This window comes from Bombus affinis, chromosome 3 (genome assembly GCF_024516045.1).
Source record: "Bombus affinis isolate iyBomAffi1 chromosome 3, iyBomAffi1.2, whole genome shotgun sequence".
NCBI lineage: Eukaryota > Metazoa > Arthropoda > Insecta > Hymenoptera > Apidae > Bombus > Bombus affinis.
Window position 1 is genome coordinate 4,829,122 of NC_066346.1, and position 26,552 is coordinate 4,855,673.

The 26,552-nt window shown below is 39.5% G+C and overlaps 1 protein-coding gene, 1 long non-coding RNA gene and 1 other non-coding gene across 7 annotated transcripts in view; 2 read left to right on the forward strand and 1 right to left on the reverse strand.

Annotated features, from left to right (window-relative positions):
- Positions 1-26,552, reverse strand: part of LOC126914004 (sestrin homolog) — a 147,946-nt gene that overhangs the window by 32,907 nt on the left and 88,487 nt on the right. The gene's annotated exons all lie outside the window — the stretch shown is intronic.
- On the forward strand, positions 4,882-4,954 carry Trnaa-agc (transfer RNA alanine (anticodon AGC)). The gene has a single exon. It is a non-coding gene; the product is annotated as a tRNA-Ala (tRNA).
- LOC126914125 (uncharacterized) lies at positions 24,879-26,259 on the forward strand. Its single transcript, XR_007709571.1, has 2 exons — positions 24,879-25,131; positions 25,671-26,259. It is a non-coding gene; the product is annotated as an uncharacterized LOC126914125 (long non-coding RNA).

Sequence of the window (26,552 nt, forward strand, 5' to 3'; positions counted from 1 at the left end):
TCTCTTGTTCATTCCCTACATCGCGATATTCCACCGTGCCTCTTTTCTCCGTTTCCACGCCCTCCTCCAACATCCATCCGTCTTTCTCATTCCGCTTTAATCCCCGATTTCTTTTCTCGCTCTTTATCCGGTCTCTGTCTCGTTCACGTGCATCCCCCGCCTCCTCTCTACATCTCCCTACACCAAACGACCGAGCAACACTCTCGGTAGCTTCGTTTTGTTCTTGCTTTCTCCGCTTTTCCGCTTTTTTTCCAACCACCCCTCTACTATATTATAACCACGCGTCACCGTCTAACCCGTGACCGATCTATCTATCCCTTTCTCTTTTCCTTCGTTTCTTTCTCTTGCTCGTTCTTTCCTAGCGTGCAGTAGCTTTCAGCCGGTCGCACGCATTGTGCCGTTATAACGGAAGAGAGAACTACTCTCTATGCGTTGCAACGGTCAGCTGTTGCTAGCAAAATCATCGAAATGGTCTCGTCAACTGCCTCTAGACGACACGGACTGCTAGGTTGATGTTTGTTCGAGAAAAACCATCGGTTGGATCGTAGCACGCTGAGTCACGTTATCGAAATCATTATACTCTTTATATAGGTTCCTGTAAGTGCTTTTAGGCGCATACAAGAGCACCCGAAGTAATGGATAATAAATAAGCCGCGGATGTTTGTGCATTAACGAAAAATTTAAAGATATAAGAGTGCAAAGAGCGCGCACAATACGTAAAGATATATAAAATCTTCAAAGTATAGTGTAGTTCAATTTCGAGTCGGTATTAAGTTCTATCTGTTTGCGTGTTCATAAAAATATGAATGTCTATAAAAATCCGCGGTCAATAAGTACAGAAGAGCAATATGAAGTCGTTGCAGCTAGACAGATTTATATTCTCAATGATGCAACGTACACGATCATCCGATCTCGCTGTTAAAGTCACGTAACGAACTGTATCATGATAATAAAAAAAAAAAAAAAAAGAAGTGTGTCGCAGCAAGAATAGGAGCACTACAGACGCGAAGGAAAATAGCGGAATGATTGATCGACGCGTCTAATCGGCCGCCATGACTTAACCGAAGTGCTCGTTCTTCCTTTTTTCTCCCTCTTGCTCTGAACGAACTCTCATCGAACTGGCGGATCAAGGCCGCCGATGCAAAAACACTTTAGAATCCTTTCGCGGCGATGAGTCACATCGCGAACCCGGCAAGGTATTACGTGGCAATGAAACGTTTCAGCTGTAACGTTGCGAACTATCGTTCCATTACATTGTGACGAACTGCAAATCGCCGGTGTAGATTAACGGATCGCGTTCATCTCCGGTTGCAAAATAGACTTATCTATCCGCGGGAATTCATTTCTCGTCATCCCTCTCTTATATGTATATCAAACTTCTCTTTTCTCTTTTTTTTTTTTTTATATTAACGTTGGGAATTTTATAATTATGCCGACACTTCATCGATTGAAGATTATCTGGTCTGTCTTTTCTACATAAAATCATCAGGCAGTGTCCTGTGCTCTTACAGTGAATTCCCTGTTATCCGGTCTCGCTTTAAGTCACATTTCAGTTAAGATAAAAGCAATTGACCAGCAGAAAAATTATTGACACGTTTTACGATGACTTCTTGCCGTCAGAGTTTCAATAAAATCGACAAAGTACAATAACAATAATAAGTTTTGATAGTTTGTGAGAAATTGCGCGACGGAACGCGAAGGACGTCGATGTAGCTTCGAGTCACGGGGGAATGAGTCATCATAATGTCCTACACTAAAACGACGTCCGATAAGCGGCGTTACAGTGCTTGTTGCAAGATAAAAAATAGTCACGAATTAGTTGATGAGGGAACGAGCAAACAAACGTCGAGGTGGTAGACGATGGACGACCACGTGCCGAAGACACGCGAACCGTCATGACCACGGAAAGAAACGCAACTGCAACATTGGAAAAGAACCAGCGCGGAAGTCAAGAGGGCTGTTTCCGGAATAGCGAGTAAATCAAGAGGGAAGTTCTGTTCAACTCACTTGGCGCTCCCTCGTTTTCCTTTTTTCTTTGTCGTTCGTGTTGTGCAATAATGCCTTACGGACCGAGAACTCCGGAGGATCGTAAAAGTTGCGAACACGCACAGCCTGACACTTTCTCCCTTCCATGCTGGAACTAGTGGAACTAGAACGTTCTTTTTACCCTTTTTCTGTAATCTTGAGCGTTTTCTATAACGATGTTATGCTATAACTTTCCTTTATATCCCTATATCGTATCTGTGTCTTATTGCTTCTTACAGGTCTATTCTCATTCCTTTTATTTTCTTCGTACATATACATCCTCTGTTCCTGCTTGTCTCTTCCATTCATTTTTTCTTTTTTTTATTTCTATATCTATTTTTCTGTAACCTATATTAATCTGTTATATCAAAGGGCAAAATAAAATCTTATATATTCAATAAGCTAATTTTAAAGTATTACAAGTACTTGTCATAATAGTTGGAGGAAATTTCTTTTCAGCCGCTATTTCTTCAGTTTCTTTAGTTGGTAAAAACATAAATTTGCATAAATATTAATAATATGCCCGCAGGTGTCTTTCTTGAATTAAATTCCAACACAGAGAGCAATATGTTTCATACATACATACGTCGACACTGAGAATAATCGAATGAGACACGATATCGAATTTGATTCGATATGCGACGGCAGAGGATTAACAATTATTGAAGTAAATTACGTAATATTTTTTAAGAGATCTTTTAATGAATTCTCCTCTTTCATATTGATAATTTGTAATCTCTGGTCTTTGATACTTAAGTAGAATATATCTAAATCTAACTTTTGGAGCTGCTGTCGACTGCTTATCGATATAAAGTATAAGAACCGAATAATCTACACGTGTGGTATTAACATGTTTTTCCAAAGAAGTTCAAAGCTGCAAATATGTACCAAGGAACTTGTGTACAGACATTTCGACCGATTAAAGATACCTTTGTTCTAACCGTGACTCAATACTCGAGTCAAGTCGCCGACATTTTCTTTGGCTAGTGTGTTATCAGACTGTGTAAAACGTTTTTATGGCACGAGCCACGCTTTTGGACCACGTGGCATTAGTGGATCATCTTTATCTTTGCTAATGACGCATCATTGTACATAAAAGCCTTCGAAACAATGGAGACGTTATTATCGGTCGAAGTGGAGCAAGAAGCCACAATGAAGCAGAAGACCGAAATCCATGAATTTTAATGACACGAAAGACCATTACCAAATTTTACTACCGAATCGTGTGTATAATACTTTAAAATTCGAACGAATTCTTTCATTTTATATACATAGGGGCCGTTCAGAAGCCACATGCATCGGCTCCACAAATTACAATTTACTGTTATTTATTGCTCTTTATTTCTTACGATAAATAACTTATAGAAATAATTCATTTGTTTATCGACAACTGAACACTAACCATGCACTTAGGCAATGGAACTAAGAAATTAACATAAAATGGAGTCGATCACTTTGGCTTCTAAGAAACTCGCTAATTAATTTAGAAAGCTGCTGCTCTCTTCCATTTCGATGATTTTTAATATGTCGTAGAAACGAATATTTTGAACTTTTTCGTTACCGTCAGACTCTTCTAGTTTTCGAGATATAAATTTATAAAAATTGTCGGTGCCGCTACATAGAATTTTATCCGTATGTGTGCGTGTCTGTGACACAGTCGCAAGTTCGTTGCTTGGCGATCTGTTTACATCCGTCAGCCACTGATATCCTTTATCTTTGTTCTATACTTTACGAATCTAGATAGTCATACACAATCGCATATGCGAGACAGCAAGAAACATCTTTGAAGATCTCTTCCAACGACAACACGATTTTGAAAGTGGAAAATTAAACGCCTCGAAATCGCGACTGGAATGTCTCCAATTTCAAATGATAACGATAAAATATAAAGCATAGCATGAATTGTAATTGTGTTATTGTTTATAGCTCAAACTTGTGACCGCCTGCCCCACTCTCGTTGACGCGCTTCCTCGCGATCGGTCGAACAAATAGATTTTTCTTTCTTTTATTTGCGAGTATTTTACAATCAATTCTCATTGAGAATTATAAGTAAATTATTCTGGCATGGTGCTATAACGTGAATAATAAATGATTCTAGCTGAATCTAATGTTTAAATCTAAAGGGTAATGTCTTTTTATCCTGCGGATCTGATCCGTCGTGAAGAAACAGATAATCACTTTTAATACGCAGTTGTATACAGAATTGTAAGTTGAATTGATCCCAGAATACTCAAGCACACGCAGCCCCCGTTTACATGCACTGCGTATAAACAAAAGATAAGAGTTGGGTTTGGGTTAGCTTTTTAAATCGGGGCGCCGCCGCCGCGCTGCAAGGCGGCTGATAACCGATACCAACGCATACTCACAATTATAGACAGAATTCGCTGTAGTAGTAGTACCGACAGATTTTTGCCTATATCTCGGCAACTAAGACCGAGCGGAGGTTACACGTATATAAAATCAATTGTTGCCAATTGGAAATCCAAGATGGCAGCAGCTTTCGAAGTAATTAGCAGAAGCTCGTATATCGTTCGAATCTTTTGAAATAATTTTCGATTCAGTAATTATGTTCGTAATATCGTATGATTACCATTTAGTTAAACGATAGAGTGCAACGATCTGACATACACTGACGATGACTCAACAATGACCAACCAACACAGTGGAGACCCTCGATAAACGAATTCCTCGAAGGACAATAGTTCGATTCTTACGTCTAATCGGTTGCATCGACTTCTTAATTAACCGGCTGTCAATTAACGCTGCCAAGTCAGCGAAAAATCAATTAGAAGAAATTGTGTCACGCTATCGGAGCTTTGCTCCGGAAGTTTCGCAGAATTCGAGCGTCTGTTATCAGGGGGCGTAGCTCAGATGGTAGAGCGCTCGCTTAGCATGCGAGAGGTACCGGGATCGATGCCCGGCGCCTCCAAGTTGCTTTTTTTTTCCTGTCAAAATTATCATTAAACGAGTCATTTTCAACGATCTTATTATTCCATTAAGCGTGTACGAATTTCGTTTCTAAATACGAGTATCGTTTTCAAACGGACGGACGATTTTATACGATATAAAATATGTAGATTACAGCGGAGAAACATGACAAGTACATTTCCTGGTTCCAGTGTCATTATGCGATCAGGGGAGGAGAATTTGAGGGTGACGTAATCGGAAATGAGCATCTGCTAGCTCCAAAGACGTGTATTTTAAAAATAGCTGACAAATTGACGAAGTTTTGTGGAAGCCAAGATATTTTATAAATTTTGGACGGGATGAAAGAACACATGTTTAGTTTCGAAAATAGATTTTGGAAACACGGGATTGGTTGAGAAACTGCTTCTCTGTAAAAGATAGAAAATGCGACTTGTCATGTTCTTCCTCTGCAGTCTTCACATATTGCGATACTTCGTCCTACTATTTAGTTTTTTACGTAGGAAAGGAATATATATGAGTTATAGGCCAACGTGATAGGTTACATAAAAAATGTGCTACTTGATACACCAGTTACCACGTTACAAGAATCGGAGCCACAAATTGAAACCCGATGTCGGGTAGCAAGGGAAAGGCAGAGAATATTTGAGCACGTGTGGTACTCCATAAAGCCAGCTCTAATGAATGAGAATCGTATCGAACATTTGTCGTAGACGAATATGTTCTCTACCCTCGTGTCTATCACAGCCGGGTAGTTTGACAACTTCTGATAAGTCACGTACATGTGACGATATCGTGGATACTTGAGAACTATGTCTACATTTAATATTAATAAATACGTTGTAACCTCTGTACACATTTTCCAAATGGTTTCGAATTTTACCGATACAGTTATTGTTATCGCGTTTCAGTTTAGCGTTAATGAAATTTCAGGAAGTTTGACATTGACGCGCGCTGTATGTACGCGAAAAATATCTACTTTATAGAGTAACTAAATCATCGATTACGTATCTATCATTTTTTATCGACACGATTAGATCATCTACGCACACAAAAATAATCGCATCTGTGTTTACACGGGTATCATGGAACGTCTACATAAATAGTCATCGCATATATAGATTAGATCGTCATCTAAATTTCGATAGGGGATTTATTTAATAAGATTTATTGAATAAGGACAGCCACGTTTATCAACACGTTGTCCATGCATCTGTCACGCTACAATATCGATACTAAGTCCAGTTAAACAACGCGATATGTATTGTTTTCCCCTCGAATCAATCCGATTTTAACAGTGACATGTAGTAGCTGTTCGCAAGTTTGCCGCATTATCATACCAAACAGCTGCGGTACAAAGATTTTCTCTAATAACAAGCGCACGAACTGCCTGTTTCACAGATACACAAACGCCCGCTATGGCGTATAAACGCTCCTCTACTCCATCGTAAAATAATTCTGTGACGCAAAACGTATCGCGTTGTTCCATATTCGGGGTTACTCTGAAACGTGGTTTTGCTATTGTTATAGATCGTTGCCTACGAGCGGTGGCTAATTTAGACGGCGAGGTTCGGAGGGCAAAGGGATACAATGGGCAGAAACCAGTGGCTTGGTTACCCGATGCTCCATCATTTGGCAAAAAGCTCTCTGGTCGATCAGATTAACTTACTGTAATCACTGCATGTGAATGCAGGTTTTGTTTTTCTGTAATTTAGGCTTCATTCCGAAAAATACAATTGAGGTTACCAGACGTGAATATTCCTGTAAGAAAATGTCAAGTCCGAACGTCCGGGTCGACTACTTGGCCACCGTTACCCTCGGCTGTAGGAAGAAAGAGCGTCGACATTTGAGGGTGGCATAAATTTTAAGCCCTCGCCCTTACGGTGTCGTAAACTAGCGGATCCTGATATTTTGCGACTGCGACCTCCAGTACATTCGATTTATTCTTTGTAGAATCGTCGACAAGGGCGAATGAAACTGACTATTTTACACGTTTCCTACCATCCTGAATAAAAGTAGCGTCTCGAATAAATCGGAATACGTTTTATATCAATAATAAATTATATTCCCTTAAAATTGACTTACATTCCTGAGATAAATTATCTTATATATAAATTATCTTCAATACCATATCTATATATAACTACGTACATAACTATATATAATGCATTAGAAAAAAAGAAATAGAAGATTATCATCTGTTTCTAGTGCTAACCTCTTCAAAGATATCGATACGTATGTGTAGGTTTACTTTTTGTGTAATTGAAGTATAATTCTGGAAGATATGATCATATATGTGTACACTACGTTTCTGGATGGTATCCCGCTGGGGGTAGCCACCCACATGTTATTTAGCAATTTAGTTAGAAAAATTTACCAAATATCCAGCTGGACAAATTGTAAAGTACAAATTAAATAAAAAAAAAAAGAAACTATGTTTCTTAGACCTATCAATATACTCTTCGAGTATTGTATCTCCCATTTAGTACCCACAAATATACAGGGCTATAAACGTAAAGTGTGACAGCTGAATATTGTGGAAAATATTGGTGATGCAATACGAAAGACAGGGAGTAACAATGTAGTATTTTTCTGTTTTTGTTTTTCATGATACATACGATAAGTTTTAAATACATTAAAGCTAACGTATTTTTTTATCTAATCGCTTTTCGATCTTATATTTTCGATTTACCTTATTACTTGTTTGTAAAGAATTAAAAAGTGCATCAAGCAATGTATAGAAAAATGTTCTATTTAGATAAATAGAAGTGACCTTGAGATATTCTCGATTCCTTCATGTACAGAGAATTCAATCACGCGACAAGTCGTGGCTCCCAGAATATTAAAAATTTTCTCAACAACGTTTTATTCTATCGTCAATAATTTCGACCATGTTCAGCTGTCACGCTTCACGTATCTGTATATTTAAATAAACACTTGATCAATAACGAGCAATTATTTTTTTCTGAAAAATTCGCCCTTGAAGAGGCTAATAGATTCGTCTGCAAAGTAGTTGATCACAGCAAATATGCAAAGGCAGAGGAATGTCGAGCGATACACGTGTATTCTTCAAACATTGCAAAGTTAAAACGTGAATATGAAACGAAGTACAATCAAGGAGTGAAACGTGATGTATCTAGATAAGAAGATTAGATCTTTTTTTTTTCCTGATCAACGATATCGGCTGACTCGATAAATAATACCGAATAACAATCACCAAACGTCCTCTGACTAATGGAAAAGAGAAATTAATAACGCTGTGGTAATCGATCGTTCGAACAAAATTATGGGACATGGCTGAAGCGACCAATACATAGCGGTATTGTCAAGTACGATTCATCGGCGCGATTTCACGCAGCAGAATTTTGCAATAACAATGCACGAGGCTGATAAAGTACAGATATCCGTGTCATCCCGACACGCGTTAGTCGACCGATCGTTTCGCTTCTCGTTTCTCATTTCACGAAAACATCGTGCTGAACATTATCAGGGACTGGTGAATACGCGAGCGTATTATCTGCGAGTCTATTGACAACGAAATATCAATAATAGAAGACGAAAATGCACGCTCTTCTTATTGGTCGGAAGACAATAAAGCGGTATCGGTCGAACGATCGATACTCCCGGCCAATCGCTGCTGTGACGATTCTTCTTTCGCCAATCGTTGGTCAAATCTCGCTATTGCGACACGTCGTGAAACGTTCGATGCGATAAATAAAATGTAATTATACGAAGGTTAGGCGTGCATTCTTTTTTATCGAGAAACAGATAAATACAAGAAATGATGCATAAAATTTATATTTATTTACGGGATTTTATAATGGAGTTTCATGCTTTTATGGGTACCTATAGCGATATGTTTTAAGACTTAAAGTCGTATGAATTTTTCTATCACGATTTAACTTTGCTGGAAGTTTCTTCAAATTAACTAGAATTATTTGATTAAAGAAACAGAAGTGAAAAAGACAAAGTCTGGATGATATCCGATTGCCACTGTGAAAAATATTCGATTGTTTTGCTCGATCTTACGGTCAGCATAATCGACACTTACAAGCAACTTTTCCATTTACGGTCAGCATGAAATAACAATCTTGCATAATTTGCATGGTACATCAACCGAGTACAAGTGTTGACCCGTACATAATCTGTTTACTGAATATCGTCAGAGTCGTTTAATTGCTGCATTTTCGCGCGATAAAGACAGTCGACTGTAACACCTGATAACATCGAGCAGTCATCGGAAACAGGACCGCAAATCATTAATTACTAACGAAATATAAATGTTTCCAATCATTCCGATGATAACATAACATAATATATATCTTCACATGGTTTCGTAGCATCTTCAACGCGTTATAGGACGCTATCGATATATTATAATATTATATTACGATAATTACTAGAGTTAAATAACATAATTAATAACAATTCCAGCGATGAAGGTTTTAGAAATCATTACGAATTTTTAAAAAAATATCTACAGTCACTGCTAATATTGTTTCACATTGATTATAATCTCGATATTATTTTGCTGATAATCGATCTGATGAATGATTTATTTGTCTAATAATCACGGTTCGCTTAATCGATAATCTACGATCGAACATATTACCTACTCCAAACGAAGTCTTTGTTAGTCATAAGAATTACGAACGTCATTCTGGGGTTAAGAAGGAAAATGAATTCTGCCATAGGTCACCTAACGTCTTGAATGACTATGGAACCATGTACACTCTACCTCTTAATCGCTTGAACTTTGATCGAAGTACAGAAAGATTAATGTTACCCTTTATTTATAATCGCGTTCAGTTCGCTGCTTACTCGTTCATAACAAGCTGATCTATCGATTTGACCGTTTGAACGAGAATCGAACCACTCATCAAGAATATCGAAAGAACGACTGCCATAATACTTCCTATTAAGAGTAGTTCCTAAGTACCGGAATTTCGTCGCGGTATCCTATTAACGTTGTAAATACAAGAAGAACGGTTAAGGAGCTGCTTGTAGAAGTTTCATTCAGAAGACTGGTGCTATTTCTTGAATGATAATCGGAAAACGATTAACCTGTCGAGAAAAAAGCCGATCGTATTTGTAGAAGTTTGAGACGGTATATTTGATGGTCGGTATTAAGTAAGACTGATGTGATTGATATTAAGTATAGTTTTAAGTATACATACCGTCGCTGTTGGCTGAAATGTTCTATCTATCACTTTGAAATCGAAGGAGATAGAAATTAAATCATTTTCTCTATGTCATCTTTATTTTTCTTCGTTCGATTACAAATATTAGCTGGCTAGAAAGTTTAATTAATATTTGAAAGGTAAGAAATACCAGAAGCGTCAAAAATGAAGAAATGCTAAATAGAACGTTCTGACTAAGGAGGGCAGTATAGGTGTTATATAAAAGATCGAACGAATTGGATACTCGAAATATCAGAAAAAAATAACCGCCCCCACCTTAAGATGACGCAAGCAAAAAATTATCTTCAACGTTTTCAAGCCTTTCCGCGTATCGACGCTCGTTCGACGCAAACACCGGATGGAAATTTCATAAACAGCGCTATCAAACAGCAAATAGCCTTGATATTTTCTTAAATTGCTTTGAAAATTCGTGCAACGATATCATTTTGAAATTTCGATATCAATTTCCTTTTCTCTCCACTTTCATTGTCATGTCATTTCTTTTTTTTTTTTCTTTCGTTTGTATCTCATTTATACATTCTGACTGATTTAATTTGTTCTTCTGAAATAGACAAATCGAATATTATATTCTAACCGAAGCTTCCTCTCGAAACAAGCAAACTAAGTAAAATCGTTCAATATCGATGAAATGTTTTACTTTATCTGTCCATCTTGCTCTTTTCGCGTACTTATTTTTCACTATATTGTCACGGATTTATCCCAGCTTTGGCTTTGACGAAACTTAATAAACGATGAGTTAGTCGTAAATAGATTTCATTGAAAGAAGACTATGTTGCAACGGGCGAAAGACAAAGTTAAACTGAGGCGTGCGTTATTCCAGAGATTCTTAAAAATTTCATAAAGTTATTACAAAATTCCACATATTTACAGTTCTTCGGATTCGAAGAATTCGCTAGAATTACTCTTTCTTATCTCGTTTCTATTCTATCGCTAGACCGTGAATTTTTATGTAAACGTTTCCATAAATACCATGAAGTAAATAAAACTTCTTTCTCGCTCATATGAAACATTGAGCGTGGAAGATGAAATTTTCTACGAATGCGTAAACATTTCCAGTCTACTCGTGTATATTCGAATCGAAGCGACGAAGGTAGCTGTTCCCGTTGTTATTACCGTTATCAGTGTCTTGTAGAACTTCGAAGCGTTCCCACGTGCACCGCAAGGGTGGTTTTTATGTTGGAATAAATTTATCAAATTACATTGTATCACAATAAGATCAAAGGACAACGGCGTCCCTTTACGCAACATGGCTCCTTTTGTCGCGGACTCTGCCAAATCGATGCGCACCCTTCACCGTAGCAGTCGACTTTTATGCGATAGTAAATTAACCGAAGCTCGCAGAGGAAACGCGGGAAAGCGTGCCATGATGGCGAAAAACTTGCCTGTCCGGGCATAAAATCTCATGACGTAAGGTGATTCACAAAGTGTTGGGCCGCTTGCCATACAAAACTTTCACGGATATATTATGCGCGTTAGAGAAAACTTTTTGGAACTTTGTTAACGTCGTAACCGGACAAAATTATTCTAACATATTGGGAAAGTTTGCAACAAATCCGACAATATATAGAGGAGATATAAGACATTTATTGCAGGCACGATGCATCATTTCACTTCGCAAGAAATTAATATACAGTTGCCTTACCTTGGCTTACTCATCACGGACCAACGTTGCTTCAACGCAACATTTCATTCGCAATTTCTCTCCATCGAAATTTACATTAGAATTTACATCGTCCAGCTCTGTTCTTTTAGCATCGCAACTACGAAAGAAAATTCTAAGGATAACGTCCGACATTTTCCACCTAGACTGAAACAATGAATATTTTGTGCGACCTTTAAAATGATTTCTATAACCCACATGAAGTATATTTACATAAGAAATTTTTCTATAAAGCGTTCAAATACTTTCGTGAGTCATACTAGACACATTTAGCCATTGATTTTGCGCGTCTCGTCTGACGCGCGTTCTTCGTTAGATTATACGACCTATAATCTATAATCTATAGGGTCACGGAGGATCGAGGAACGCATGCGTGATGCATTTTACGATCGAGATATAAAACCATGACGAATAGTATATATCATATCCTTGCCCATTTTCCTATGATCGTAAAATACCGAGGTCGATCGACCGTTCTCAGAACCACCATTAGCAGCGGATCAGGGTAGCCATCAGTAGTGTAGAAATATTGAATTGCAGCAAGCATAAGATTAGATTTCCGACTGATAAGTTAACTTTACAATAACTCTCGTGCAACGCGATTCGATCTTCCCACCGTATCTTAAATAATTCCACGAAAAACGACGATATGGAGGAAGATAGAAATAAAGCAACATTTCTATCTCGATGAACCGATACGCAAGGATCGGTGAAAGCGACTGTGGATTAGACGCAAAGAACGAGAATCCCTTACAAGTTCCCCCGTCACGAAGTGAGCCGTGACTGCGGAAGGGTGCAGAAGTGATTGCGGGCCATGTGTCAACGGAATAATGAAAGGACCCGGTCGAAGGACGTGGCTCGTTTGAAATTGCGTGCCTCACGAGTAATAATGCCTGGACGCAGCGCAACGCGATAGCTCGGAAGAAAAGATCTTGCAGCCGGTCTCGTGGCGGACCTTTTATGATCCTCGAATAGAGAAATTGACTGATTCCAGGCTCTGTAGAAACAGAAACACGTTTCGTTTCCGGTGGAACGAGAACAGGCTCGTTGAAAGGAAACATGGATCTCGTTCTTTTAATCTGCTCGTCAAATCCTCGACGCTCGTTCAGTGATCTAATACGAGATTAAAATTGAAAAATCGGAGAATGTGGGATCGTCACACTCGAGGAAACGTTAGAGCTCGTTGCTCAGAGAATAGCACGTGAATAAAAAAAAAAAGATACGTATTTCCTGCTGTCAAATAATAGATATACGATTTTATTTGTATAATGTAAAACTTTCGAAACTTTCGAAACTTTAGATCTACGAAAAATAATTCCATCTGCAATAACTGCCTCCTTCTGAGCGACGAACGCAAAATGCACTGTGCTCATCGTCGAAATAACCAACGTCCACGTGAAAATTCGTTTTTCTGGCAATCGCCATTCCTGCCGATTGATAGAGCGGAAATAAATCGAGTAGTCGAATAAATATTGCACCCTTCGTTTCCGGCGCTTCGTACGGGGTGATCGAGGTTGTATTAAAACCACGATATTCGTAGAACGCATGAAAGGCCGCTTACGACCCTACCGAATTTCTACTGGATCCGGTGACTGACACGACACGAGATTTCCATGAAAAATTAAAGACACGGTCAAATTATTTACAAACAGGAAGGTGAGTGTGGGGTTGGTGATTTTATGTGCGCGCACGACTTTGGGGATTGGTGAGAGTGATCAGCTGTTTCCAGAGGCGTTGGATCGTCGCCGATCGCTGGAAGGAGAAGCTGTTTCGTGTTACGGTCGCAGAGCAGAAATGCTTTTGGGGAACTCTGCGAACGCATTAGGGTGCTACAATGCTGTTCTAATATTTATGGCAATGCGTAACTTTCGCTGGATGAAACGGTACATAAACGAAATAATCGATCGGTTTACGTGAAACGCGGATTGCGATTGGATGAATATTCGAGATGAGACGAGAGAGATTCTTGGCTCGTAATCGAGGGTATCGGTGTTTTGACAAGAGAGATTTGACTTTGTGGAACAGATCACGAGAGAGGAAGGAGTGAAGATAGATCGAACGAAAGAAACACGGCATAATTATCGACGATCGGTAAACAACAAAGTCGGTTATCGGACGACTGATGCAACACGGAAACGAGTTTCGTCAGCTGCTGCAAATAGACTACGAGGGACTATAGATAGACTTAATCGGTCGTAATTGTGCATTTTTCCTTGGATAACGATCGTATAAGCCTGACAGCAATCCGATAGAAACACGCTCGACGTATCCTTTGTTCTTAGGGGAACGAACCTCGATGATTCATAAGAACGTCAAAGAGAAAATTCAATTTACTCTTATTAATATATCGAGACTTTCTCCTCACGATAGAGAGTGAATTAGGAGCAAACAAAAAGTTGATAACTTTAATCTATTCCTTTTTTTTTCGTATTTATCGAATAAGGCTTATCTTCAAAGGTTCTCGAGTCGTCACATGTGACCAGCGGATTAATCGACATTAATCGATACTTCTATCTAGAATTTAAAAGAACCTTCCAGAAGCGAGGAAGACAGTACGAACCATTGATTGGGGATGCTGGCTAACGCGAGAGACTAGAAAGTCTCGGTATACGGATATTTATCTGGAAATTTGTTCTACGGCCTGCAGATAAGTCTGCACGAGCGACTCCGTTGTGTACGTACACGTCATTGGTCAACACACACGCATATCCACCGCTTCTATCGTGACCTATATTTGTATGAAGGGTGATTATTTCCCCTTGATTTTTTCCCTCCTCGTTGCCCGTTCAAAGAACAGGCCATTGTTGCACTCGAGGGTACCGCGTGATTCGAATCGAAACGTATTTTTCTTTCTTCCATCTACTCCGAGGTTCACCCCTTTATTCGGAACGCGTCATAACAAAATTCATGGATAATTTGTTACCCGCTGTTTTCCGACAGCGGAACTTTCACGCACGAACGAACGGTCCCGCGGCTTACAAAATCATCGTTTACGATCTCTGTCGTTTCAAAACACAATTTCTCTCACACCATCGCAGCGACACGTTGGGCTGAAGCAAATATTGAAACTTCAAAGGTTCTATCATTTCATCTTCGATACACAGCAGAGCAAATATCCTCTGTGGAACATCGTTTTTTACGTTTCGAGATAATTTGAAAGTTCAGTCAGCATACAGTGGCTACGGAAAGTACGGCGCGTGATTACAGATCTGTAAATCGGTAGATTTAAGCGAGCAAGTTCATATTATTATCGCGAAAAAGAGGATTTAAAGAGCCGTTGATCCCTTGCATTGAAATCACTACGATCGATCATCAGCTTCTCTTCACCAGACCTCGCAATAATATGACTAACTCTATCGTTTCAAAATATAGCTTGCAACGCTTTATCGCGGTTACATAGCCGATTGCTGAAACGTAAGTACATACATTAAAAATGTATACACGCGTAATTGCTACGCAAGTAGCCGCGTTATCTCTCCACGCGTAATACAACGATCAACCACGAACACATGATTTCATTATCGAATGCTGCGAATCGAAGATTTCGTCGGACATTTCGACAAATGAGAGTTATCTTGAGAATTGATGATCCTTTACAGGAACCCTTGGAGCCCCTATACGTCCCAACGAATTCAAATTACTCTCTACAGGTCGGTCCATGCTTTTTCTTCGTTCGCAGCTGTGTTCGCTCGTTTCTCTCCAAAGACGGAGGGATGAGACTTGTCTGCCTCTTGAGAATCCTCACGAAATCTCTTCCCCTTCAAGGATTCGTTTCCTTTGCCCAACAGGGGTGTCTCAGCTATGCTTTGCATACGTTTCCCAAATCCCATGCAGCGTTTCGAGCCCAGCCACCTACCTTATCTCGTAGAAATAAACGTCCTGACAGTGACGATGTGATTAATGACTCGTGTATAATAGTTGCAACAATTATTCTCGTCGAGTTTCTCTTATTACGAGAGAAAAACACATTCACCGCGCATGATCACTGGCGGATCTACCGTGTTCAATGAATATCAGTCACGTGAGAAATTCGTGTCCAGCGAGAAATAAAACTAATAATGCATCATTCGACGAATATGTTAATGTATTGCGCAAATCCCAAGCCCTTTTGCATGTAACAGATTCCGTGACAAAGTCTACTCTTACTTGCTTCCCTCTGATAAATCAAACACGCGAGTTTCGATAGACGTGCATTGTCCTTTGTGACTGACCATATACGCGTACACCGATTTGGTTTTATCCCCGAGGCAAGAGCGTAGCTTTTGTTTCCACTCGTTAACCCAATTTCGGAGTATGCTCGGTATCAAGTATTTTTAATTTCATATTGACACGTGGAGTGGCGCAGGCTCGAGTAAAAAGAAAGAAACGTATCGAAAGATACAGAAGACGAAATACGAGAAATCAATGGTTGTTCGCTCTCCGTTACGTTTAACAAAGTTACGAAGAGCGAAATTTGGTGATTTACTTTGACGACCAGTTAAAGGAAACAATAAGAGGAGGAGGAGGAGAGAGAGGAAAGCCATTAAACTCGATCGATTCACGCGCAAATGTAAACCTATATTTGCTAATTAAATTGGAGACTAAATTCAGTCATACATATGTAGCAGCCGCTGCCACACTGTGGTCGCGTTTACGTGGAACAAAGAGACTCTCTGTGAAGCTCGATCCAGTAGCCGTGATCCGAGATTATAAGCGAGGCGTTAAAGTCACTTTGCAAAACCGGTCTTGCATACAGTAGCCTTACCAACCGAAGAATGCAATAAAATTACCAGGCAATTGTATCCACGTGTCGGTTGACGACGAAAGAGCAAGTAGTTTTGGTTTCCCCATCTCCGCGACCTACCGAGCTTGTAAACGATGATTAATACGCAGCGATCGAATCTACGCGACATCTCCTCGACACGGGACTTCGTTACATAGCCTTCGCGTTCCTATCAGCATACGTAGAAAAATTCGTCGTCTCTTTTGGACAGGCATGATTGATGAAACCTTTTTTCATCTGTCTTTTTTGTTTCGAAGATGTTTGAAATTAGATTCATTCTTCTTTCGTTACGAGCTGTTTTGAAATAGTTACACTTTCGAAAAGTTACCATAGTTCAGACTAAAATAATCTGGAAATTATTTAACCTCGTTGCGCAACATCGGTACGCGTCCGCTTCGTTGGACGAAATTACAGGGTGAAATGACGAAGTGAAACTTTCCATTGGCGCCATTTTCTGGCCCGAATCATCGTTAAGATTTCTTCTAAGCGAGCCATACGGTGAAAAGGGAGGCCTGGTAATGGAAAGAAGCTGTTCCGCTGCTTCTCGGAACAGTTACGGCTGATTTAAGAACACCATAACATATTCACCATAACACAACAGCTTCTCTAACACATTCAGCACATGCTCAATGAAAATTCATGCAAATTAGATGTCGAATAAACGAGCGAACGGAATCATCGTTTAATCGTGATCATATAGAAAAAGAGAAGAAAAGAAAGTCTTTCTTCTTTCCTTTTTTTAAGTAAATGTTTTGACGATTGAAACGATACCGAAGAGAGGAAAAATTCTTCCAAAGTTTTCCTAACAGTGATCGAAGAAACAGACAATAATATTAATGATACATGTTTCGTAAAATTTGAAAGTACCAATGAAAAGAAAGGGAACATTAGTCTAAGTAGGGAAATACATTGGTAGTAGGGAAATAAAGAAATAGAGCAAGGAAATTTTGGAGAGGAACGACTCGAAAATGTGGTAGGTATTTTTCTTTCAACCATTAAGTATTGTAGAGGGACGTGGCCGAGAGTAAACGTGTTCATCTACTCGGACCGCCTACCCAGCTTAATTTCTGCTCTTGGTAAAACCGTCTTGGAAAATTCCACTAGTCTTTTGTACGCAGAACACCGAACTATAGACGCTTCCTTCAGAAAGGACCCAACTATACATAAACGCCCCTCTGCAGCGTCGATCCGAAACCAAAAATACAGGTAACCAGGAGTTTCGTCCAGAAATTTCGAAATACTGAATGACGATGGGCAAAATGTGAACTTGGAACTGTACAGATTTTATATCTTCTTCGCGACACGCGCGTTAAAAGATAGAGAATATCCTTACTCACAAATTGTGCAATCATTTGCAAACAAATGAAACAACGATTTGAGCTATGTTCGAGAAGAGTACACTGAATCATGTGTAAATTTCGGATATTGGTGATTTGAGATGCAAGATAACGAAATGGTGAAAAATATCATAAATGATTCATTTATTTTATCGCGTCTCCATCAACGTGGTGCAACGGTGGTTGAACGTTTCGTTTTCTTCGCGAAACCCCTTACACGCGTTGCACAATAGTTAGCGTAGACAGTGCAAGGTATTCGAGCCACTGTTTTAATTGGAATATTGACATTTGTTAGCCACTTAAATACATCGTTAGTATTTCGCAAATGAGCCTCCAACGTGGATAGTGAGAAGAACGCGTGATTAACGGCGGATGAGTGAGAGGGAGAGAAAGAGAGCGGAGTTAACAAAAGATCGGTAGCATGGACATTAGTTACGTAATCACAACCGGTAGTAGAGGCTGTATTTTCTTAGTTTTTAACAATAAAAATTACATCCCCTTCGTCCTTAACATGCTAGTAGATTTCGAGTTAATGAAAAATGAAATGAGATTAACAAAACTTTTGATTAAAAAATCGTAAGTATGTGAAAAAAACATTGAATATCTGGGCACTTAAAAATATTTTATAAGCAAAATAGAATTGTAAATAGAAATCTATCATCGTACCAAAGTTTCTATTTATTAAACAAAACGAAACAGAATAATGATAACGTGCTTCGATTCGATTCCCTGGTGGAATAACATCGTTCACGCCTTCACGGGACGTTTAGCTGAGCACGTGTTCTCTACCGAAGCGAGCTGCCTCGATTAATGCAAATATTATATTGCCCTCGTTACGCCCCGCACTTCTGTTCATATAATTCGATTATTTTTAAGCGGTCGCATACAATTAAGCCATGCACCGTAACACCGAGGTATTATATTCATTCGACGACTGCTTTTTCATTAGATGACCCGTTAATTAAAAGCAAAAGCTGCGCACGTGCATGCCATGCGAACCAATCATCTTTCGATCGACAAATCTTACTTGCCTCGTTAAATCGTTATCGCTCTTCTTTAATGTAATTTTCGTTCCATGACATTTAAAAATTGGTCGAATATTCTATCTCAAGTAGAAATATCTTTTACGATTGATAGGATATGAATGCACGCAAAGGATATAACGATTTATTGAAAGTAAATTTTATTGGGAATAAATTACAGATTCTTACGTAATTTTGTTATTCCCACTATATTGGAATTGTAATTAATATTTGTCAACGGAATACGAACACAGGTTCGTTATTCCTCGAATATTCATCTAAAACGATGAAAGCGTAAAAAGATAAAAAGGTAGAAATAATAAAAGGAGCGAAATCATGTTGAGAAGTAGGAAGATTCGGTAAATAAGGCAATTCCAAGGCGATGAATTATTTAAAGGAAACACGATACGAAAATAGTGGGGCGATTCACAATTCGATTACCTGATTCGAAACTTTTCCACTGGCATCAAGAGAAATATGTTTTTTCCGCGCGTTCCCGTTTAATTAGTCATGAATCGTCGATAACATCGGCAAGGTTACTCGTAACCCGGTACAAAGGCGATCCGCGATGACTTAATTCGAAATCAGGCTCTCCTTGTTCGTTTTTCTTTCCGTCCATTCTTTTATAAACGTTGCGTGTTGTAAAAATAAAAGAGAAGGAAGAAATAACTCTTCTTTCACTCGGAGAATCAGGCGAGTAATTAATATTCTCGCGATTGATAAATGAAAATAAATTGTTATACAGCGTTCTCTACATATGTTTTTTCTCATTCTCTCCTTTTAAATGACCGATGACTACCATTTTTATTTACGTATATGGTGAATAAAACGAGATATTACGTCAAGTGAGATAGATTTTACTTATAATTCTCAATGAGAATTGATCGTAAAATTCCCTCAAATAAATAAAAAATAAAAGTGAGATAGATATTACGTCGAGAATGACAATTTATTTCTAACCCAGAGACAATTGTACAGATGTTAAAGAAGACGCTGAAATTTACAAACAGGCAGTATCATTCTGAACGTGTTTCTGTAACTATTAAAGAAAATACGTACCACGCCAGAATAATTTGCTTATAATTTTCAATGAGAATTGATTGTAAGAAGAACGGCAACACATCCAAAACAGCTGGTTGCTGAGGCGAGCAAAACTCTCATAGAAAGAAGACTAAAAAGAAATCACCCCACTGATCTCACTAAAGAAATAAAATAGTCAAACTCGAAGATGGTATCTCGCTGGGGGTAGCCATCCACGTGTTATTTAGCAATTAAGTTGGAAAAATTTACCAAATGTCCAGCTGGACAAATTGTAAAGTACAAATTAAGTAATAAAAAAAAAAGCTTTTAGAGAACCACAGTGCTGGTACTTACACCAACGACTAAAAATTCTGCGAAGAATGTATCGAAAACACTTGCTCACTGCCATCTGTTGTTTGTCGTTCGGTTGTCAAGCTTCCGTACATCTCGTCGATCGTTACTCAGCCTGACGACGACAGACATGGACTTTACGTAAACGTCCTACCAACTTTTATAACCGTAACACATTTTGGACATAATCAGATCGTTTAATAAAGCGGATTGGCGCTTGAATAAATTCATTATATAAAGAGCGCAGTGGGAAAGTGGCACAAGTACATTGTTTCACATACATGAATTAAGTATGAGACGATATAGTATATTGTAATTGTACCATAGTATCTTTATCCACGGTCTTCTTAAGTTATAAATACTTTGTCATTTTTGTTTCTTACATTTCCTTTGAATCTATAGTCTGCTTCAGATACATAGTTTAGACAAGTTAGCAAGTAAAGCCGAATTGACACTGTTAATTCATCGACAAACGTTCGTTTTCATCCTCGTTTAATCCGCAACGAATCTCCAGCGCGCAGTGTATATTTGGCTTTGCTTGCTACTTGACTCAAACTACCGGCCGTGTCTGAACCAACATTAATATTTATACTATATATTTAGGCGAATCCGGAAGAACAGAGAGCACGAGTTCCGAAATCAAAAGAGAAACAAGAAAGCAAAAAAGGAAGAAAGAAAAGACGCGAAGGGACAATGAGAGGCCATTATGCCTGCGTTGCATCGCGAAATGCAATTCAGACACACCTGTAACGACGACACGGTCGCGGCCGTCGTTCGTAAAAATATTCATCCAGGTCGACGAACGAAAAATGAATTCTTCTGCGACGATCGAGGCACCGAAGACGGGAATTTCCATACGGTAATATGTCACCGAACTGCATAACTCGATTGAATACAAAGGACCGACGTTCTTTCACCGGAAGCGGCATGGCAACGAACAGAAAGCCACGTGAGCGAGGAGAACCAGAAAAAAGATAGCGAAAAATTCGCAAGAATGAGGAAACATAGAAATTTTTGTATTTATTTAGGTTCTTGCTAAAATCCTGGAATATCTAAAAAATGCGATTTACCTTGACGATTAAACGCTGACTACGTTTGAGCAGCAAAACGGGAAGACAAAACAATTCGGACGACTACATTAACGAAACAAATATTCCATCCACGAGATCATCTATTCCAAAGATCCTCCACGTTTTTTCACGTTCCTGAAAATAGCATTTTTGGTACTTGACACAAGCATCTACCATTGACATTACAATCTTTTTTTTTTATTTATTTCTTAATGTTCACAATTTGGACATTATTCCATTTTGGACATTAGGTCGAATTTTTTAGCAGTTATATTATCATGTAGGTGGCTACCCCCAGCGGGGTACTATCCTCGCGTTTGCTAGGTTATATCCTTTGTGAGATCTGCTGAGTGCTTCCTTTTAAGCCTTCTGTCCGTGTTTAAGGTGTTGAGCGTTACCGCAGCTAGCCGATTTGGGTGTGTTGCTTTGTATTTTTCTGCGTACCTACTAATTTCTTCCTTGAGCGCTGGGATTCCCAGGTCCCTCCGTATGTTCTCATTTCATGGGACATTACGGTGATCAATTACTTTCAAGCATGACCTTCGCACGAAAAACGAACAAACGTTAATGTGCAACAAAAAGATGAAAATAATAAATAAGTAAGAAAATATCGTCAGACAGGTCGAAGTAATTGAATTCGCGGAACCATTATCGAGATATATCTGACAAAAAGCGAGAGACAAGAGATAATGAACGGAAGTGTGGCAAACGCGTGAAACTGGCCGAGCGATAAGTGAAACTATCGGCTCGTAAATCATCAGGATGACATATAGGAAGGGTGTACGTTTATTGGCACTCATGCGATCCGCGTGGCATCAAGATCGTCCTGCCAACCCGGCTACTCCCGTATTCATGCTATGCACAGCCATGTGCCGCATTGTGTACACGTTGCACATGCAACTGCAGATGTATGCACATGCATTTAGGTCGGGCCCGGTATCTCTGCCGGTGTGTATGCACGCCGCTGCAAAATTAGCTCCCAGTTCTGTCTTTCGTTCTGTTACCAGGCGCGAGACTACCGAATCTCCCCCGCGAGGGCTTCTTCCAACTTCCGCTGCCGAGTTACGAGGCACCGCATCGCCACGTTAACTGACCGACATTTCGCCTCGATATCTGGCCATCGCGATTCTCAGCAGTTCTTGGAACTGATTTTCGCGTCACGCGCGTCTTCTTTAATGTCAATCGTACCTCATGAAAAAGAATTCTTTTACCTTTTCCCTCTTATTCGTCTTAAAATCTTCCCAAAAGTTCCACAACATACTGGAATCGAATACTCTTGACGAATGAACGTCCACGTTCGAGTAGAAATAATCGGCCATACAGAACGGGTGGCATTCGTCGACCCGGCAACATACCGTGGAAAAGTTCCACAGGAAATTTACGTAATGCAGACTAACACGTGTACACATGTACTAACGTTGATTCAACGCTGCTCTGATATGTAGATTGCAAACTTTTGCAGCACGTACATAGTCGCAGCCAGAACGTTCGAAGTCGATATAGGAAAATTATAGTGACCATTGTAACCAATAACGACTACTAATGAAGATCCATGTTCTTCATCTCCACGATTACGTGAACGACACTCGGTGAATTAGTTTGTTCGACATCAGCAAATAGGAAAATAGTAGATTCAAATACGAGATACGTATAAGTTGTATTCGGAATGAGAAGGAAATTCCTATTTACAGCGATTTAAAGACACTCAACAGGAACAAAGAAAATACGGAGAAGAGTCCGTACATACGTTGCTTGCCAAGCGTTCAACGAGACAAAGATAGAATTCTGCGCTGATAATATCAAAGAAATTTTCTTTCCACCCTCGAATACACGAGAGAGCGAAGTCTACCCTTGCACACAGATTAACATCCCTACAAAAGTTAGATGTGCTCGAGCACATCGCCCTTGGTGCACGCGGCGAGTGCAACGATTGCCGCAATTATACACCAACAGATAAGATTACGTAAAAGCGCGAGTTTGGCTGCTTTAGTTTGACCTCCGAGCTCACAAGCGACCGGAGGAGAAGGAAATAGATGTAACAAAGAAAAAAAAGGAACGACGACGAGGGAAAAACGGTACAGAGAGACGGAGAGACACCGGGCATGAACGTCGAAGAGAGAAGAAGAACGCGAGGAGAAACGGGTTGGAAGAAACGGGAAGACGAAAGAGGGAAGAAGGAAGAGGGAAGATGAGGTATAGTGCAAAAGAAAAAGAAGAAGAACCGAACGAGCAAGGGAGATAGAATGCGAAAGAGAGGGATACGTATGACTGCTGGCACCAAGCAGTCTGCTCCGCTCACCTCGCTATTCCCGCAAGCAATGCCAGCCCGAGATTGCTGCTCGGTACTTGACTCGCGTTCACGAACATTCACGAACACGTACGAACACGTTTGAGCGTGCATCGACATGTACACCGACTGCGACGCGACGGCCAGTTGCCCCGGAGAGAGAAGAATTGTCCATCACAGTCCAACTCACAAATATTCCAAGTCCTTTTGTGGAACACGTGTTTATTCCCGAGCATCCCACAGTCACAGTTCCTTTCAAGAAAACTGTCCCTTTTATGCTATCCACGAAGAACCGTATTTTACGCGGTTACTCAGAAAAGCTAGACAATTTCGAGGAAAATAAAGAAGCAAGGACTTTTTCTTTCTTCCTTTCTTATGATACAGGTTTCCTTCGTTTTATTGGTATTCTGTATTTGTAAAGAACGTTGGTAAATTCTTGAACCAATGTAAACACGTTTATCGTATTTTTAAAAGAACTATTGCAAGATAGATAATTTGATATTTTTATTTCTGACGCAATGTTCGTATAAAGTAACGTTCATGATATAACGTATTATGATCATACTGTAATAATAACGAATATCGTCAATGCGATTTAATTTCCATGACAAATAAATGGAAAACTGCGTTATCTTGGAACAGTTCGAATACGCCTTCGGTTCAATACGTATCTAGATATTAAAATTCAGTAATAAGCTTTATCTCGTTCTTATCGAGCGAGTATATCGCGCGTCCTTGAGCACTTGCACTCGCGAAATCGTACCCTTCGCGATATCCTCCTCGAAATTTCATTTGACAGCTCTGTGGATTATTCATATTCCTCGGAGGAATCGTACGAACAATGACGTCAGACGCGTCGAATACGACAGAAGCCGAAATGTCGCGCGAGAAATTTCTGACAAAAGAGATGAAATGCAAACGGTTGCAACGATCAGTCTTGCATATACTTCCGAAAATAAATCCGTCGATATCGAGCAAAAATCGATGATACGTCAAGAAATTTGTGCTCGTGGCAACCTGAAATATAACCGAAAGGGCAAAAGCTGGAATAAAAGAAGACAGTACGTGGGAAAAGTAAGTAGAGGCAGCTTAGATCGAACGGAACGCCAAGATACGGCTCGATTCTAAATTTGGTCGAACCACGAGAGAAATGCAGACACACGAGTTGGGAAGAACCCTGGCAGTTACGCAGGGAAAAAGCCAGTGTAGAGGGGCAAGGTGTACTCGAACAGACCGTTCATTGTTTGCAATGGACCGCCTGTATATACGACTCGTTCTAATTCCCTTCCTGTTTACGTTGCTCCACGACTGACTACTGTAGCCTGCTCTTTTCTGCTTGCCAGTTAAACGCGTTGGGTCATACCTCGGAAGTAATGTCGTTTCAGAAATCCATTGTAATGAAAAGATAATACCGGTGATATAACCGAACCGTATATATTTACGAAAATTATACGTTTACGAGCAGTTCGAGGTAATAGAAATTTGTTATCTTTAAAATATTCTAATAAGAAACTTACCTTGAATATATTTTATACCTTTGTCTTCCACACTCTGATAAGAACCTCACTTTGTACATATTTATTTACATAATTCAAATGTTCTTTAAATTTAATTTCCCCAACGTCGATTCCTCAGAGGGGACTATTTCCCCATTCATCGACCAACTTTCTAACGCTTATCTCGGTAAATTTCTTATCTCTCGACTTCGTTTAACTCTCAAGCTTCCGTTCGACGCACTTGGGACTAACCTGAGCCTAAAAAAAACTATTATTTAGAATCCATCAAATCGAATGTAATACGTGACTAACGTTAATTGGAGTCGCGCCAAAGATTAGAGAGACAAACGTGGCGCAAACTTTCCACACCGAGTTCCGGGCTATCGTGATTCATGTATTCGCGAGATAGCTCTGACGTTGCGATAAAACTGCAAGGTTCCGATAGTCGTAACGATGTTCCCCGTCCATAATAGTCATAAAGGGAAATGTTTTTTTAACGCGTCTATTAACACAGGGTTCCTGGATGCATCGAGTAAAACACGATACGAACATGATACAGATACTGCAACGCGGAGGGATGTACACAATGTTAACGGTTTACGTGCAACTCTGGATCGCCACGGGTCATAACTTTGAATCGGAGGAGCGCAGGTGTCGCCGGAAGTCGTTTTACGAGCGAACGGAAACGTAAATCGGAGTACGACCTTCGTCACGGGCCGGAGGAAACTGAATACACGCTACACATGACGGTGCCCATCGAACAGTACCTATTATTTATGCGTCTCGATAAATTTTTACTAGAAGCTTCTGTGACATAACCAAAGTTATATAGAAAAAAAGTGACATTTACGATGCAAAAAGTGTTATTTTATTTTTACTAAAAATTAGAATTTCAGTTCTCGCATCTTTTATTCATATTGGAAAAAAGAGTTTCAAGTATCTGTGTAACGTAGTATTTACGGATATTGTTCCACACAGAAATATGGCAGCATATTTACGTAATAATAAAAGAAGATCAGGTTCGAATGTAAACAAGCTAATTTGCCTATGGTATACAAAAGTGTACTTGATTTTTAAATTAAAAGCATCTAAATTACAAAATACCATTTGTGTACGATATTCCATTTCACTATCACACGTATCCAAAAGTCACAGTGAAAAAGAACCGAAAATCCCAGTTCTAAGAACATTACAAATTTGTACGTGACCGCAATCACGTTTACTTGGAGTTTGGACTGGGCTCTAGAGTATTCCAAATAGGTTGGACAACTCGGTGTGAACCGAGCTTTAAAGGATCGACGAAAGCATGCTGTAAGCTCTTGAATAGATTCAATCGCCGGGAGTGTCTTCTCGGAAGTACTCGGATGCATTTAAATGCCCCTGGTCAAATAAACAG